General features: G+C 43.1%; 1 long non-coding RNA gene across 2 annotated transcripts; it reads right to left on the bottom strand.

Moving 5' to 3' along the window:
• Nucleotides 1–17,632: 17,632 nt before the first annotated feature.
• On the bottom strand, nt 17,633–18,362 carry LOC149645068 (uncharacterized). 2 transcript variants are annotated; one of them, XR_016371991.1, is made up of 4 exons: nt 18,104–18,362; nt 18,008–18,030; nt 17,756–17,936; nt 17,633–17,685 (listed from the first exon to the last, which is right to left on the bottom strand). It is a non-coding gene; the product is annotated as an uncharacterized LOC149645068 (long non-coding RNA). The 2 variants fall into 2 exon arrangements; XR_016371990.1 differs by having other exon boundaries at nt 17,756–18,030.
• Nucleotides 18,363–19,052: the final 690 nt, after the last annotated feature.

Below are 19,052 nucleotides of genomic sequence, written 5' to 3'. Positions count from 1 at the left end.
CTTGATTAACAGGCGGGGGTGCTGGTACATTAGCCACCTGGCGAGGGGGTAGCCATCTGTCGTGGGCAATCCCGACGGTGATGACCGAAGCGGCCACAATGGTAGCAAGCTTGAGATTGTGTACGCCTATTCAAAGTGGCACCCGCCGGACCGGTAGTATTGACGGCGGGAAGAGCCATGTGCCCGGAAGGGCCGGTAAAACGCCCAAACTGACTAGACTGCGGGTTGCCCGATGGAACAGTGGTGAGGGATGGATTTCCTCCTAAACCATATCTGCGTTCAAAACACCTTTGGATTCGAGTAAACTCTCTTTCCACCTGGTCCAGAGTACGACAAAGGCCCTCTGGTAACAGCAAAGCTACTTCTGGTAAAACATTGGTGATCAAAATTTCGACCAATTCAAATTCTGCAACCGGCTCAACCAAGGAATCATTTATGTGAGTTACTCTCCTACGGAATGTTTTTAAGTCCTCTGCTACTCCTTGTCTTATCCCATAAAGGGCGGCCTTAATTTCCCGATCTCTTCGTGATGATAAATATTTCTTTTTAAATTGGGCTAAGAAATACCCCTATAAATAATTCTAGGTCTCGGGACTCAAATCGATGGTATCGGATAAACATTTTCATTTGTCTTAAGTAGGATTTGGGATCTTCTTGTCCAGAGAAGCTGGGGATGACTAAAGACTTCCCTATTATAGGGTTATATTTTGTTTCACTGGCGGGAGTCGCAGTTACCCGAATAGGGGAGAGAGGGTACTTTGGAGCGGTTGGGTTAGTCCCCATTGCCCTATGAGTAACCCGAGGTGGCGTTTGTGATGGATTATTTACCGGGACGTACGGAGCTGCAGTAGTATGTCCCCTGCCAGGATCATTGACAGGTACACCCACTCAAGGGTTAGGGATACGTGATTTCCTTGAAGTATTAGTCCTTGCCGCCCCCTGAGCCCTTGGTGTTAAAGTATTGGGCGGTACACCCTGTGAATTTGATTGCCTAACCTCTGTGTTTACCGGCACCGGCAGATTGGCTGGTACTAACCGGACGGAGGAAATATTAGTAGGGACGGTTGGCAAAGATCCCCGAGGACGTACCAGTGAAAGAGGATTTAGGTCCATGCATGGGTTGTTGTTGGGGTACACCTGGTGTTGATAACAAAGTTATTCCAGTCGGGAACCCGTTAGATGAACCATCCTTATACTGCTCCCTATTCAATTGACTAACTGTAGCCCTAATACGCTCGGATTCGGCCCGAGCCCGAGCTTGCCAGTCCTTGCGACGTTGATAATCAACAGCTGCCATATCAGATGGCCTTAATAAACTCGCCGAGCCGTATGACTCACTTTTACCTGTCTTAGATACTGCATGGGGCACTTTTGTCCCTTGACGTAGCTTATTTGATTCACAATCTTGCAGGAAACGGGTCATTAACTCAGAAGTGCCGGAACGAGATGGCAACCTACACATGTTACTTAATTTTGGGTTGAGTGCTAAGGATATGGGGGCCCGGGATGCTTTTTTGATCCCATAGGAAGTTGGGGTTTGTTATCATGACGAGGTTAGGGAATATTAAAACCATGGAATGGGGTATGTCTATTGTATCCCACCGTAGTTCCTATTTCCCGGCATACCAAAAATCCCACATAACCCAAAGTTATCGTGACTGCAAACGGGATAAAAAAGGGCTACCGTATTTAAAAGCATAAAAATTAAATGAACAAATATGCAAACCGGTAAAAAAGTTAAAAACTTAAAATAACTGCTTACAGCTAAAATGAGCCAGAATGGTAAAAAGTGAAGTTGGTCTCTCTGCGCTGCTTGCCTGCTACTCCTTTTGTTTATATTCTATGGCAAAAACACTAACTTCGGGAATCGAGGTGTAGCAAATTGAAAACAAGTTGGGAAAGCCAAAATATTACCTCTCCGAGTGGAGATGACTATCACTACCCCTTAAACAACCTAAATATATGCATCTATCGCTTTTTTTAATTCTTTGCAAGTGCAGGAATTGAATTTTAAAATAGTCTATTGTTCAAGCCTTTTCAATATCTCTCAATTGCTGTGGAAACTCTACTCTCTCGCTATACCTCAACCGCATTCTTAGTCTACCAGTATGATTTGTAACATTTGTCCATATCAAAGCTGAATCATACCTTGCCACACAAAAAGCAAATGTGCCCAAATCATGGAAGCCACAACCCAATCACACATAAGCTAGGCTCCCACTTAACCAAAATAATTATTAAACAGTTAAATACTCACAAAGGTTGGCAAAATCAATCTCCTTCAGTAATACGTAAGGCTTAATTATATTATTTGCCGAACAAAATTAATCGAGCAAATCTAACACTTAACTTCTTCCTTCGAAATTCTATCAAAGAATGATTCAACTGTTTAAAAAAAGGTTTTTTTCGCAAATAGGGCGCTATCATATCAACCGCAATTCCGTCATATTTAAAAAATATACATGGCCAACACTTTTTTAGACACAATAGTGGAAGTTTTAGTCTCATTTAAAACATGTAAAACAATTATCTCATCTACAAATAGCTTACACATGTCTTTTTTTTACCAATATCTAGCCGTTTGGATTTTTCTAAACCAATCTTACCACCAAAATATTTTTTGATATAGAATAAATGTTCTATGTTCTTCATTTTTGAAAATATATTTTTTAGCGTTTGTAATGATTACTCTCTACACCTACACTAATCTAACAAGGAGTATAAATCCACTAGTGGAAGCGGTGTTTTTATTGAAAATATATTTTTTAAGCATTAAATCTAACTGGGAGTAATATGAAAGGAGTAGAAGCTTATCTGTCTTAGGAAATATGAAATTTTATCTTAACAGTTCGTTAAATCATAAGTTTATAACGAAAAAACGCGGAAGGGGAAAACGAGCAGACAACAACGATTTTTGGGGGTAGAAGTTTAAGAGCGCCATCTGTCGTCCGTGCCAAAGTTGAACTTCCACTCGAAGGCAATGGGAAAGTGGATAAAATAATGCCATCAGCTATTTAACTGCGTCGATATATTTAACGACTTGACCCATGACATGCCCTTAACACTGGCTTCTATGAATCCTATTTATTCTTGGATGCTAGGAAACTTGGTAGACGTAACAGTCTGTACCAAGTACCCAAGCATCCTTCAATAAACGCCTGGCAACATTGTGGTACGCATGGTACAACTAAAAAATAGGAGGTGTATTTATCTTTCGACTCACTCCAAGCCTTTAAGCCCTCAATACAGAGGATTTGAAACACTATCGTAATTCCTAGTGTCTCGAATCTCTACGTTCCTGTCCATTATGAACAGTGCTGAGAGAATGATACATCAGAAAGAGCCATTCAAATCGAATTGCCGAAAATATTATCCATATTTTCATTTCATATAACTGAGAAAACAAATTATTATGGTTCTGAGAGGAGCTTCCCATTTTGGTTGTTGTTCTCAAAAATATATCGCAATGCACGGGCCTCGATAGATATTGGAGGCAATGAAGGAAATATATCACAATGCATGGGCCTTGATAGATACAGGAGGCAATGTAGGAAATATAACGCAATGCACGGGCCTTGATAGATATAGGAGGCAATGATTTAACGACTTCGGTACTTGGGTTTATCTTTAATATTTAAATAAATATAATTATTTTTAATTATTTTAATCGCCAGTAAATAACTTAAAAAATAGTTAAATCGTTTAAAATAAAGTTGTTCATAATATCTTTCGAATCTTTGCTAATATTGACGTTTAAAGTGAAGGGTACCCTTCTTGCCCGCTTTCTTCAAATTTTGGGGTATATATACGATCCGTTTCCATTATAATAATAGATAAAAACGCATTCGCGTGAACCTTTGGTGGAAGCCCTGCCATTGGGAGGCTAGACGTTTCTCGTAACCCTAGCTGATCGCCGCGTATATCTTAAAACCAAATAATAGATAAAAACGCATTCGCGTGAACCGATGGTGGAAGCCCTGCCATTGGGAGGCTAGACGTTTCTCGTAACCCTAGCCGCTCGCCGCGTATATCTTGAAACCAAACGATGACGGTGGAAAAGAAGCCAGAATGTACTGACCGGCGTCCATGTGGAATGGACAAAAGACCTGAAGATGGTGGTGCATAGAAGCTGGTGTCAATGTGGAACTGACGAAGAACAGAAGATGGTAGTGTATAGAAGCTGGTGTCAATGTGGAATTGACGACGAGCAGAAGATGGTGGTGCATAGAAGCTGGAGTCAAGGTGAAATTGACGAAGAACAGAAGTTGGTGGTGCTTGGAAGCAAGCACGTACAGACTAGTGTCCATGTGGGATGGACAAAGACTAGCAGATTGTGGTCCTTAGAAGCCAGTTAGTAAAGACTGGTGTTGGTAGATAAATGACCAAATTTCCGTGAACCGCGAACGCGTTCCGGAAATCGGGTATTTGTTTGCTCCGATTTGTAAACTGCGAACGCGGTCACGTGGGGTCTGACAGACAGACACACAGACAGACAGACAGACACACAGACAGACACGGCCGGTGTAATACCTCTCCGTGACATACGTCACTCGGAGAGGTAAAAACCCCCATGTAGTTGTTGACTTGATCACATATATTTATTATCTAGAACGTAATTGGGATATTCGGGAAACTTTGGGTTTTAAGATTATTAAGAAGGAAAGAAACCGTGTCTGTTTGAAGAATTTTTGGAAAATATTATACTAAGTATCTTTATTGATAATTTGTGTAGTGTTTGTGGGTGTCGTAATGCGAAAAGAAGACTCGTTATTAAATAAAATTACTGAACTTTAATATTGAAATGAAAAATAAATGAAGTTAAGGTCTACATCAAAACATGCCTGTACCCGAGCTGGTAAGATTCTATTCTGGCGAATGCCTGTTTTCTTTTTAGCCTTCTCTCTCCCGGATGAGTCGACAAAATATCAAACATTATTTGTTATCAGGGGTTTGGTCTGCTAGCGACCTCTAGCAGTAGGAATGTGCATTTTGTTTGAGGGGCGCAATTTGAAAAGTAGTTGTGACAAATATAACAATTTGTTAAAAAGTGGAACACATTAATAATAAAATAGGCAAAAAACACGACTTCCTCAGATTTCAAACTAAAGAATGTTCGTTAGCTTTATTGAACTTTTAAAAATAAGACTGTCTCTTTCAACTGTTCCTTAATATTTTATTGGCCCTCCCTTAGCCCTTAAACACATTCTTAATCTTTTTCTAAACGACAGACATAAAAGTTGAATAAAATTAGGAGGCAAAGCATTGTAAGCTGCCATGACCATTTTCGCGGGTATTCGTTTCTCCATGTGATTAACCATGTAAGCCCACATGGTTTCGATCGGATTTAAGTCGGGCGAGAGAGCGGGCCAGTCCAGAACGTCAATCCCATTGTTTTCCAGATATCTTGCAACGATTCGAGACGTATGGGCTGGGCAGTTGTCCCGCTGAAACCATACACTAAAACAATATTTTAAGGTAGAAAAGAATAATGATTAGTTTATTAATATTAATACCGGTCGCGGTCGTCTTCATTATATATAGCTGCCATAGAGGGGAACATGGCGTTTCTCAAGATATCTATATAGGCGTTGCCGTTGAGACGACCCTGAATTGGTTGCAATACTCCCACTCGACCATCGCCAATGCAACCCCAAACGTTCACGCTAAAACGACCGCTGGTTTTCGTGTAGTTAACATACTCAGGAACGTATCGCTGGTTTTGAATCCTGGAAACCCACACAACAGGCAACGAAGATGAACTTTGGAACGTCTATAAAATAATACGGGTGAAGTAAGACATAACAGCTTTGACCAAAATTAATTGACATTATTCGCTGAACGTTTTCGTCCGAAAATAGGATGTATCGTTCTAGATCATCCCTTGGCCAGGCTAAAGGTTCTCTGCAGAACTGGCGGCGTATTCTCTTGTGCATTGCCGTCAATGATGGCTTGTTTGTGGACCTGCGTCGCCTTACGCCCGCCTTCTTCAATCTACCCCAAACAGTTGGGCGGTAACCCGAACACCGTCCCTAACTTCCCAACGGTCTCGTAATTGTCTTATCGACAAGAACTTATAAGTTTTAGCGTCTCGAATCAACGCTCTATGCTGCAGAGCATTTCGCACCAACCATTTCGTTTTGCAAGTTAAAAAACAAGCAAGAATATCAATTGACGTAAAACCTCATTTTACACTATTTTATTTACCTTGACTCCATTTTTATGTCTGGGTAAAAAATTAAAGCTTTTTTAGAACCACTTCCGTTTAAGCTATTTCAATCACCAATAAAAAACGTAAAAGATTTGCGTTTTGTGATACCCAAAACAGTTGGTGTAATATGTCTTTTTACGATGAGAAAATGTTGTATATAAGTTCCCGAGAGTTCGCAAATTGTTTTCATAAATCATGCATCGTATTACAGAAGAAAAACGATTAGAAATCGTTAGACTGCAGCAAGAAGGCTTGACTTGGAGCCACATAGCGAACCAAGTTGGATGTTCAAGTCGTAAAGCTCAGTATACATATGCACGCTACCAAAGGTTTCAGATGATACGGGTAAGTATGGTTTCAATGTTACTTTTGCTAGAACCGGTAGTATATAGCTGGGGCGCCTTAACTGGTCTCGAGCCTCGTAAAATCAGTCCATCCGCGTTTGTTAAGTCGTCTTTAACCTTGGCACAGACGGATGTTGTGGTGCCATTGGCTTTCCAGCCCACTACGATTTTCTCTTGCACCCGTTGCAATACTGGATCCTTGGCTGTTTCAGCCATAATGAGCTCGATTATCTCATTACTAACAGGCAGCGAATCTACCACCATGTTAACATGAATCCTTAGTTCGTCACTTGTCTCGTCCGACAGCTTCTGTTCTTCTTGTTTGATAGGCAAACTGGCGCGAGATAGCGCATCGGCTAGCACCATCTCTTTCCCAGGTATATACTCTAGGGTGTACTGATAATTTCCTAGCTTTAGAAATAGCCTTTGAAGCCTCGGTGGTATCTCCGCCAGTACCCGCTTGGCCATTGTAATAAGGGGCTTATGATCTGTTTCCATACTGAACTGTGTACCATAGAGATATGTATGGAACTTTTGGCACCCATAGACTAGCCCCAGACACTCCTTTTCTATCTGAGCGTACCACGTCTCTGCGTCGGTCAATGCCCGTGACGCGTACGCAACTGGTTGCCAACCTTCTTTGCTCTTCTGGAGCAAGACGGCACCCAAATCATTGTTGGAGGCGTCTGTTGATAACCTCAGGGGTAGCTTGGGGTCGTAGAAAAGCTGAACATGATTGCTTGTTAGGGCGTCTTTAACGTACTACAATTCAGTTCATGCTGAGGCAGCCACTGTGGGTCTGTGTCAGCCTTCATCAACGACCTCAGAATCGAAGTATTCGCAGACAAATTGGGGATAAATTTTCCAACGTAGTTGACGAGCCCCAACGCCCTCTGAACGTCAGCCTTTGTGCGTGGCGTGGGCATCTTCTTGATAGCTTCGACCTTACTCGGGTGAGGCCTCATGCCCTCCTTGGATACCAGCTCGCCCATGTATTTGACTTCCGTGGCGCGGAGCACGCATTTAGCCGGGTTTAGCATCGCATTTTCTTCCGCTAGTTTCTTCAATGTTGCGCGGAGCCTGTTGTCATGGTCTTCCAAAGTAAACCCCCATACTAAAACGTCGTCGTGCATTGGTCGAGCCTGTGGGACGTTTTCGAAGAATTTCGAATATTTTGTAGAAAATCTCCGTGGCTGAGGAGATGCCAAACGGAAGTCTACAGAAGCAATAGCGTCCAAAAGGGGTGTTGAACGTAGTCAACAGCTGGCTATCTGGAGCCAAAGGGATTTGATAAAAACCGGATGCTGCGTCCAGTCTAGAGAAATAGCAGGCTCCCGCTAACTCTGCCTGAATGTCCTCCTTTATCGGAATCAGGTAATGTTTCCTTTGGATGTGTCGATTTAAGGGTTGGGGGTCCAAACAAAGACGAAGCCTAGTCTTTACGTCCTTTGTTTTCCTGTCTCCTTCCAAATGCGGAGCTGAGCCCTCTTTAACGGATGGTTTTTCAATAACTACCAAAGGACTCACCCAGTCCGTGGGCTCGTTCACCTTCCTAATAATCTGTTGCTCTTCCAACTTGGCGAGTTCTTCTTTTAGGGAGTCTCGGAGAGCGTATGTGACACGCCTGGGTGGTATAACTAATGGTACGGCATTTGGCTCTAGCTTTATGTTGCAAGTCGTCTTGAGACACCCAACTCCCTTAAAAACTGTAGGAAACTCTCGTATAATGTCTCGTTTGAACTCTTCTTGACTAATAACAGCGTTCACGTTGGCCTGACAACCTCTGTCTACGAAGCCTAACGCTTCCCATGCACTCAACCCTAGGAGTGGAACTAGGTTGTTTTGAACCGGGACGAATTTGGTACTGATACTACGGTCCTGATAACGAATGACTTCTTCGAACGTTCCAAATGAGGCAATGATAGACCCGCCATTAGAAGATAAATTCGTATTACTCGGTCTAATCGGTGGTCGTGGCTCTAAATTTTTAAAAAGATCCCTTGGAAACAGATTGGTCTGCGCCCCTGTGTCGACCTTAGACGTTACCTCGACGTTTTGTTGTGTCAAACGTTCAATCCAGTCTTTAGTATGCCCCACTGCCGCAGCAGAAACGGCTGTACCGATGAAGAAGTCATCTTCCTCTGTGTTACCTTCGTCACTGTCATGAGTTTGTACTTTATGTACTTGTGGCTTATCTTTTTGTTTACATGCTTTTGCGAAATGTCCGCGACCATTACATTTCATACACGTCTTTCATAAGTTCCTAAACATGTAAAACAGTTTTTTATGTGTTCCTTTTGTGTTGCCGTGTTAGAGGAACTTGAACGATACCCCTGGTCTTTGGTATACCGCCCCGAAGTCAAGGGGGTAAAGACCCGAGTTGGTCGAAACATCGGGGCCCCGGAGTGGGCTACAAATCAGGATAGTGGAATGTTCCGGATCAACCTTGATAAACTAAAATGTAGCATCTGGGGTGAGACGGCCATGAATAACCGTGGGAAAGCCCGCAAGAATTTGACCGCCTCCACTGGGCCTCCAGAAAAGTTTAATAGGACAACGATGTGGGTCCTTTGTAGAACACGGGTTATGTCGTCTCTACATGCCTGGAAGATTCATACGGACGGGCGTCTGTCCCGGCACTGGACCAACACGGGATATCCGTATCGAGAGGCAATTCCCAATTGCCTCTGAAAAGCTTCCCATTGGACGGACGGTGGGCAAATGTCGATGTTAAGGGATTAGTCCAACCCGATTGCCCCTACCAACCGTATTTTTGCATACGCCAATGCTCTGAGTAGCGCTTGTTCCATCCCTGGGTAAGTTAGGTATAATTTGGCGTACAAGGGGGCACACCGACCGTCCCCATGACAACCTTGATCGTTAACGTCTTTCGAATGTAATTCCTCCGCGAATCAGGCCCGGCGCCGAAGATTATATTCACGCCGTGGCCTCGGGGTAGGAACTGAGTCGTACTCTACCGGAATACTATGATTATCCGGCATAACTGGTTCCACCTGAGTTGCAGTTGCAGGCCTGTCAACGACACCTTCCGCCTGGATTTGATGAGGTCGGAAGCCAAATACTCTAACTAGCCCCGCATCCCAGACATTTTCCTGACCGTCCCGGGAATCTGCCTCAGTAAAAGACCCTTCTTCCTCTGATATAACCAGCTCACGTCCTTGCCCATCGTTCTCCGGTTCCTGTATTACGGGTGGGATTTCAAGTTCCGTGTTTTCCTGAGTTTCGAGGACCACAGAGTTCATCAGTAGTTTCCACCGATTTATATGCCAAGTACCGGCTAAGGCCCCTGAATCCAAATCCATAATAACATTGGAAACCGGTGAGATCTTTTACACTACTCGATAAGGACCCTCCCAGGCCGAAGCTAATTTAGCAGAGAACTTAGCAGCATCATTTGACAATCTATGTCCTACTTTCCACACTAATTGCCCTACTTCTAGTTCCCCATTGGTTTAGTTCCGATCATAAAAACTTTTTTGCTTTGCACTGGCCTGCTTATTCATTTTTTGAGCAAAATCAATGGCCAATTGCCATTGCTGGAGCGGTGCATCATCATAACCCCTTATCTCTCTTTCTATGTCCTCGGGGACACCGGCAAATGTACTCTCATCTCAGGGTAACGTAGGCTCATACCCATGATGTAAATAAAAGGGGGATGAACCAGTGGAAGTATGGATGGCACTGTCAATAGCCAACTGAATAAGGGGCAAGCTTTCGTCCCACTTCGTATGGACATTCCCTGTATAAATACTCATTATTTCGCCTATAACCCTGTTTGCCCGTTCGGTCATATTAGCCTGGGGATGATATGGTGACGTAAATTTCAATTGAATTTTTAACATTCGGCATAAGCGCTTCCATAATACAGATATGAACTGACGCGCATTGTCTGACAATAAGGCAGTCATAGTATGATGTACATAACATATTGTAGTAAGATTTTCTACAATATGGGGGCCGTGACAATTCTTGTCGGAAAGATTTCTATGTACTTAGTGAAATAATCCACCATTATGACCAGAAACCTATTTTAGGACTTTGTGACTGACAATGGACCCATAATATCAAATCCCTACCAAATCCCCGGGATGTATTTTATGAGAAGGAATCATTAACCCTGATCCCTTTCTATTCCTGCTCTAATAGCGTTGACAAATATCGCAACCCCGGACATAGTCATGGACTAAGGAATACAACTTAGGGTGGTAGTATTTCGCCTGTACCCGTTTATAGGCAGCGGTACGACCTCTATGCCCCGATAGTGGATGGTCGTGATAGGCCTGACATAGTCGGGGTACTAATGCTGTTGGAATTACTACTTTTTCTGGCTAAAAACCCTGGGCTTTCCGGTATAACATATCATTTTTTATTATATATAAGTTGCATGCCTTTCCCCTTTCTAAGTCCTGTCGAATAGCCTGCCAGTACGGATCCCCAGCCTGCGCTAACTTAATATCGGCCTTAGTGGCGACGTCTAAAGGGAGACCTAATGCTACCGGATTACACGATACCATGTTGACCCGGACTTCCTGGCCATCAGGACCGGGCGACTGCTCTAGGTCGTCCATTTCTAAGACCTTTGGACTGACTGTGTCCAAATCTGATACCGGGCATCGAGACAAGGCATCGGCAACCACATTTTCCCTTCCGGATTTATGAAGGATTTCAAACGGCATAAAATCTTGTAGCTCCAAGGCCCACCGCATTAGTCGACTTCAAGCATAGTAACCAGCATAACGCCCTGTGATCTGATAAGACTGCAAATTCCCGGCCCTCTATATAGTGGCGAAATTTACGAACGGCATCTACGACCGCTAATGCTTCCAGCTCTGGGGTACTATATTTTAATTCTGAAGGTCTTAAGAGGTGACTGGTATATGCCAGAGGTACTTCTACCTCCCCTTGAATCTGGGTTAACATCCCCCCAATACCGATGCCACTAGCATCCGTGGTAACAATAAATTCCCCCCCCCGGGTTGGGGCTTGTAACATAGCTGCTTCCGCTATGGCCTGCTTTAAACCCTGATAAGATTTCTCCTCCTCATCTCCTAATCGCCATCGCTGGTGTTTACGTTTTAGATGATTAAGAGTGAAACCCACACATTCCCAAGAAGGATGAAACCTGTTTCATGGTTCGTGGTCTGGGAAAATTCCTAATTGCTTCTACTTTCTCCGGGTCAATTTTGACACCCTGCGCGCTTACAACGTAGCCGAGTACCGCAACTTTAGAAACTCCAAAACTAGATTTTCTCAAATTAAGTGTTAAACCGGCGTGTTTCAGCTGTGAAAACACATACCGCAGAGCTTCCATATGCTCTTCCCAGCTAGCATTAGCGATGACAATGTCATCTAGGTATACACCGACCCCAAAACGTCTCGCATATCTTAATACCTTCTTCATCAACCGGGAGAATGTTGAGGAGGCATTCTTTAAACCGAACGGCATGACAAGCCATTCAAATTTCCCCTCCCTAGTAACGAATGCAGTTTTATCGATATCATCCGGGTGGCGGTGCATCTCTACCTGCCAGTATCCCGATTTTAGGTCCAGCCATACCTGTCCACCATCGCTTGGGCTCAGCTCAGCTCACGTTACTTTATAGAAATTGACAACGAGCTCACCTCAAGCTCAAAATTGAAACAATGTTTCCTTAGAGCTCAATGTGAGCTCAAGCTAAGTTAGTTTTTATAAATGAGCTCGCCTCGGGCTCGGGTTCATTCGCATAATTTTGATGGGCTAAGCTCGAGCTCAAGCTCTCTCTAATATCTTTCGCGGGCTCAGCTCGGGCTCAAAATCGATAGAATTTAAGGCTCACCTCGAGCTCGGGCTCATTCAATTTAGTTAGCTCAAGCTCGAGCTTGGTCTCATATTTCCGGAGAATATTTCTTCCAAACAATGTAGATGTTGAAATAAATAATTTTGCAGCTATTTTTACGCGATAAATGCAAAATTACAATACATATTTACTATCCAAATGACTTGCACTACATTTGTATTAAAAAAATTTCAAAACTTCATCTACCAATGAGTTACACTAGTTTCTGTTGGCACTGAATACGGCGCTGAGCCAAGCTGAGCGCAGTCTCAACACAGTGAGCGCCCTTTCAAAATGAGCGGTCTCATAGTTTTCAGTTGCCCTCGCTCGAGCTCAGGAAAGCCAAAACATTTGTAAGAGAGCTCAGCGCAAGCTCTCGTTGATTTTACAGTTGAACCTGGGCTCAGCTCAAGGCTCACTTTGTTTGTGACGTATTGTGAGCCCGGGCTCAAGCTCAGAAAACTTTTTCATAAACTTTCGGCCTCGGCTCGGGCTCGTGACTTTATCAATTATTTTGAAGAGCCTCGCTCAATTCGCGCTCCGGCTCGCTAAATTGAGGTGAGCGCGGACAGCTATGGTCCAGCTTAGTGATATACTTAGGCTTTCCCAGAGAATCTATGATATCTTCAATACGTGGTACAGGGTAGGGATCATCTACAGTAACGCTATTCAACCGGGTGACGTCTATGCACATGCCTTTTCAGTAGTGTTTTTCTTACCTACTACTATAGTGGGTGATGCCCACGGACTAACTGAAGGTCTAATTAACCCCTGTTGCAATAATTATTTTACCTGAGTATCAATTTCTTCATTTGTTACCCGGCTGTGATTATAGGGTTGACGGTGGATCGGGACCGTACCAGGTTTCAGTTGGATCCGATGTCGTAACAGGTGGGTTCTACCCGAACGACCGGAGAAAAGGGAGGAAAATTCTTGACAGCTTCTGATTAAGTCCCCCACTTCTCGTTCCGTCAAAGTACCCATGTTTAAATGGGACACATCAACTGTCCCGGTGTCGAGTTCTTGGTTTTGGGTGAACCAGGGCGCATGATCTCTCAAATAAATGAGGGGAAGAGTATATCCACAATACCGGAATTCGTTACGTTCATGGTCGATGCTAGCTCGCAACTCGTCCAATAGGTCCATTCCCAAGATATTTGGGAATTCTATATCTTTCAGAACGTGAAAGCGTACCGGTATTGTCCCCATTTGCCTCCCAACTCTATCTCCAAGTCAATAACCCCAACAGACGTCGTAGTTATGCCCTTTTGTACCCCCTTGACAATATTTGATTGAGGAACTATTAACGAAATGATTCCCAATTTATGTAAGAAGTCCCAAGTGACAATACTATGATCTGCCCCACTATCAAGAAAAGCAATGCATGGTTTACATGCGACCTGAATTACGATCCCCTTGAGGCGACTATCGTTAATACTATCCGCTCTGACGGAAGGAAGTTGGATAGGGTCTTGTGAGTTCCAGCGCACATCCTGAGACCCGTCCAGGATGCGTCCTAAGCGTTTCCCGAACCTGGTGCCGAACCTTGTGGGGCAACAGGTGGAAGCGCCGGTAAATTTACTTGAGCTGGTCGAGGTGGTGTACCTGCGGGTCTAGGACAATCCCGACGAAGATGGCCAAAGCGACCACATCGATAGCATGCTTGGGATGAGGGTGGTCTATTAGGACCACTTGTCTGATCGTTATTACTGGCCGCCGAAAAAGCCGCGGTTCCTGGAAGACCGGAAAATCGAACCCTCTGGCCAGGACTTGAATTATACCCCCTGACCCTCCTGAGGTATTCTTTCGGTCGAAACCACTTTCGATACGCTTAAACTCTCTTTGCACTTGAGCTATGGTACGACAGAGACCCTCTGGCAACAGCAAGGTGATTTCCGGTAAAACATTGGAAATTAAAATTTCGACTAAATCGTGTTCTGCAATAGGATCGACCAAGGTATCATTCAACTGTATGACTTGTCTACGGTATGACTGTAGATCTTCCCCTACAGCCTGTCTTATACTATAAAGAGCGACCCTAATTTCTCTGTCCCTTCGGGAGGACAAATATTCCTGATTAAATGGTTGAAGAAAATATCCCCAATCCCCGGGACGACTAGCGTAGCGACTAAGATTTTCCGACCAACTGAGGGCATCCTCCTTTAATGACAGAGGTATAAACAACTCTAGGTCAGGACCTCAAATCTATGATACCGAATAAACATTTCCATTTGGCGTAAATATAACTTGGGATCCTCCCGACCCGAAAAGCTGGGTAACATTATGGCCTGTCCTAGGACAGGGTTATAGCGCATGCCGCCGGCTGGAGTTGGGACTATCTGTACCGGGTTGGTGGGTTTCACAGGTGGGGGCGTATTAATTCTCGTCACACTATGAGTCATTCGGGGTAGTGTCTGTGAAGGATTGACAACCGGAACAGACTGAGCTAGAGAAGGCTGGCCCCTTCCCGGACTATTACCCGGGGCTACCTGTATCAGGTTATTGGGGTTCACCATTGGGGATGTATTTATTCCAATCACTCGACGAATTACTTGAGGTGGTGTTTGTGAAGGATTAACTACCGGGACATGCTGAGCTAAAGAAGCATTGGGTGAAGTATTGGTTCCAATAACCCTATGAGTCACACGAGGTGGTGTTTGTGACGGATTAACCACCGGAACATGCTGAGCTAAAGAAGCATGGGGTGAAGTATTGGTCCCCATAACCCGATGAGTCATACGAGGTGGTGATTTTGGAGGATTAACCACCGGAACATGCTGAGGGTTTGGACTAGATCCCCGGAGAGAGTAACAAATTCGTGGTCTAGCCTGATTATGACTTGCGGCACCCTGAACCCTTGGCGGGACAATCTGGGAAATTGAAGGCCCGATCAATGCATGTACAGGGGATTGGCAGTTCCTGGTCGGACGGAGGAAACATGAGAGGGGGCAGAAGCTAGACCCGGCCTCTGATGCCGGGGTGACGAGGCTCTTAGTATCGGGATATGTGGCTGAGGGGTGCCCTTAAAGGTGATAAAGGAGTAACTCCCTTTGGTGGCTCCCGAGTTGGATCACTTTTGACAGGTTCTTTTCCAAAATGACCAACGGTAGCCCTAATTCTCTCGGCTTCAACCCTAGCCCAGGCTTGCCAGTCCTTACGCTGTTGATTATCCACAGCGTCTAAATCGTATGGTCGTAAGAAACTGCTAGACCCTGACGATTTACTTGGATTGGCCTTATGTGAAGGTTTAGAGCCTCGAAAACCCTTACGTTTGAAGTCACAATCATTTAGGAACCTGGCCATTAATTCAGAATTGCCGGGAGAAGAGGGCAACTTACACTCTTTGCCAGGCTTTGGGTTTAATGTCAAGGATATGGGAGGTCCGGGATGTTTAATATGGTCAGTTGGAAAATGGGGCTTATTGCCATGACGGGGTGGAGGAATGTTAAACCCATGTAACGGGGTATGTCGATCATAACCCACGGTAGCACCGATTTCACGGCATATCAAAATTCCCACATATCCCAAAGTTATCGGACTGCAACCGGGATAAAATAAGGTAAAATTATTTGGTCCAGTATATCATTAAGAAACTGTGGCATTTTTAAAATCTGCACTAAGCACAAACATAAATATAGGGGAGCGTAAGCATAAGGGACCTAATATTGCTAGTTAGTTACTAATGCTTTCAGGTACCAGTTAATCAATTATCACCAATGAGATTAATTTATCACTGAAAACATCAAATTTTCATAATAAAATTATTTTGGCCTTTCCTTATCCCCTGGCTTTGAGCATTAAAATATTTAAAATAACTCTGAGGATTATCTAGAAAAATTTCTACTGATATTTCAAATTCAGAAGAATCAGTCATCGTTTTGAGTCTTTCAGATGACTGGCTTGGACTTATGTTGCTGGTATTTGGTTTTCGTTGTAGCAGTGTAACCAGGGATAAGGGAATTGAGATGGATTGCTAATGATGATGGGCGACCTACGGCACCGTATCTCTCCCAATGTACCTCGCGCACGCCCCTACGGCCCTACCCTTCGGTAGGCGATTGCTAAGTGCTGCCGCGTAGCGCCATTTTATTTGTATGAGAGCTAGCTTCTAATTTTAAGATAGAGGGGGCGCCCTTTACAATTTCATCCACCCTACCTAACCGCTGAGGATGCTGGGAGGACTACGGTGCCGTAGGTGGGGGTACACAGGCAACGCTATAGGTATGGGGGTTTCCATTACAAGGTGTAACCAAAGAGAATATAGGGTAGGAGTGGAAATAGGGGAAAATCTTGTTGCTCTATTCTACCGTGCATCTTCAATGCGCAGTACCGAGGCATTTCCGTTTGAGACATTTAACGGTATCGTAGGTGGCGCGACTGAGCCGGAAACTCCCTCGTAGCACTAGTATAATTTAGGGGCAACAATGTAATTTTGCCTTGTGGAGCGGGGGATCTTCAACTCCTCCCCTATATTCTCTTTGGTGTAACTGAGACAAAGTTTCTTCCTGCAAGCATAGCCCACTCGATCCGCGCTCATGGACGCAAGCTGCTCGCGCTATATAATAATATTTGACCACGTCGTCTGCTAAACCTAGGAATTGGACAATTAAACTTTTTGAGTTAATGTCTGGACTCTGGTTACCCTTGCATTTTCTTAGTGGTCCCGTGGTTTTATTTTCAAACTGGTCATTTGCCCTGTATCATTATTGTGTAAGAGACAGCCTGGCAGCCCCGTATTTGTTTACCCTGCCCATAGCCCACTAGATCACGCGTAACACTACGCAAGATGCAGAGGGCAGAGCAGCGTCCGTGAGCATGGATCGAGTGGGCTATGCCCTGCCTGGCCAAGTCAGCTGACTTAGGTGAAATATTCATTACTTCTATGCGACTTAATTCTAGACATTCTTGAACGAATCATCTTGTGAAAATTTTATAAGACAGGCTTCTGGCACTGGGTTTTTTCCGAGCCAAATTTGCTTTTTAAATTAAAAAAAAATTAATTTCAACCGTTTTTCCTCTCTTCAGAAATTACTAATGATAGTGTGTTACATATTTATCCAAAATTTATATTAATTAATTAACACACTGTACATCCCTTTAATTTGTAATTTCGCGCTTGGAAGAGGCTGAATTAAAATATTGATTTGATGACAGGAATTAGTGATAGTGTGATTGAATCTATCATTTTTTTGCCAGCAAAAAACGTATCTTCATAGCGGTAACCCTTGTCTAGAAACCAGGGAATGAACCCTTCTGCGTAGTTTGAATTAATCTACTTTACACATCAAAAATGTATCTAATTTAAACAAAAACCTTTATTCTAAATTATAGCGGTTATAAATAGTAATTAAAAACGTAACTGTTACCTAATAAAAATGATTGCAAGAGCCGGGGTAAAAAACTGGTTTGTCAGCAGGGTTTAGTGATCGTGTGATTTAATCTATCATTTATTTTACCACTAATTTAAACAAACAAAATGATCTGCGCAGTGGTTACCGTTGACCGCATGCACCAGATATAATCTCTGTAGCGTTTGTCGTTGGTAATCTGGCCATTGTTTATTGTTTTCTTAGGTAACGTTAGAATGAGCGCAAAATAATTAATAATTCAATTGTTACCTAGTACAAATGATTGGAAGGACCTGAATTAAAAATATTGGTTGATTTGGTGACAGGATTTAGTGATAGTGTGATTGAATCTATCATTTATTTTACCAGTAAAAAACGTATCTTCATAGCGGTAACCGTTGCCTGACGGCACCAGTCGAGAAACCAGGGAACGAACCCTTGTGCGTAGTTTGCATTGATCTACTTTAAACAACAAAAATTGATTTATTTTAAACAAATTATTTAATTAGCGGCTATCGTTGGCCAATGGCACCAGGTGAAACACCTTAAAACGAACGGAACACGGCCAATTGGTCTCTAGTCTACAATCAGCCTGTCTTGAACTTTTGAATAAGGCTTAGTGAAATCAGTGAATTTAAAAATTATCGGCTAAATCTTAACTTTAAATTCTTTTGTATTAAATTATAATGAAGTTTAACTTACGAGAATAAAATAAAATTGGGACTAATTAACCCCTTCATTTAGATGAAAAGTGAAAAAATTCGCCTTAAGCTCGCCCATAAACAGAGCGGACGACACATTTAGTAAACAAAAAACTTCGCTCTATTAGCGGTAAAACAGCGTAAGTCCAACAGTACGTTTCTCTATGATTTTAGCTAGGATTATACCACGTAAGTCCAACAGAATAAAAGGTCGTAAGTTTAAGTATGTGCTTAAAAGTACAAAAAGTAATACTTAATAATTTAATTTTAATTGTTTTCAATAAAACTTCGAAAGGCAGCAGAAAAATGTTCAACCTTTTATTTAAAACCATTTTCAGACCTATCGAATAAATAGTCTTCAAAAAATGGTCGAAAACATTTGGCTATCACAGCAAACATTTCCCATGTTATTCCTATGGGAAAATTTCCCTTTTTTTGCCAAAATGTCTGAATTTTTTTATGGAAATGAAAACCACCCTTAGCAACTTTATTTTCTATAATAAAAACTAATGGAGGGATCTCTTTGAAATTTTAACCACATATTAAGGGTCCGAATTTTAGTTCAGTGGAATTTTTTCAAAGCAGTAACCATGATAGGAAAAAAGTTACATCGA

This window comes from Phalangium opilio, unplaced genomic scaffold, assembly GCF_054372755.1.
Source record: "Phalangium opilio isolate 3A_F unplaced genomic scaffold, DU_Popi_V2 ptg000090l_1, whole genome shotgun sequence".
Taxonomy (NCBI): domain Eukaryota; kingdom Metazoa; phylum Arthropoda; class Arachnida; order Opiliones; family Phalangiidae; genus Phalangium; species Phalangium opilio.
This window is presented reverse-complemented; position numbering and strand designations above follow the sequence as displayed.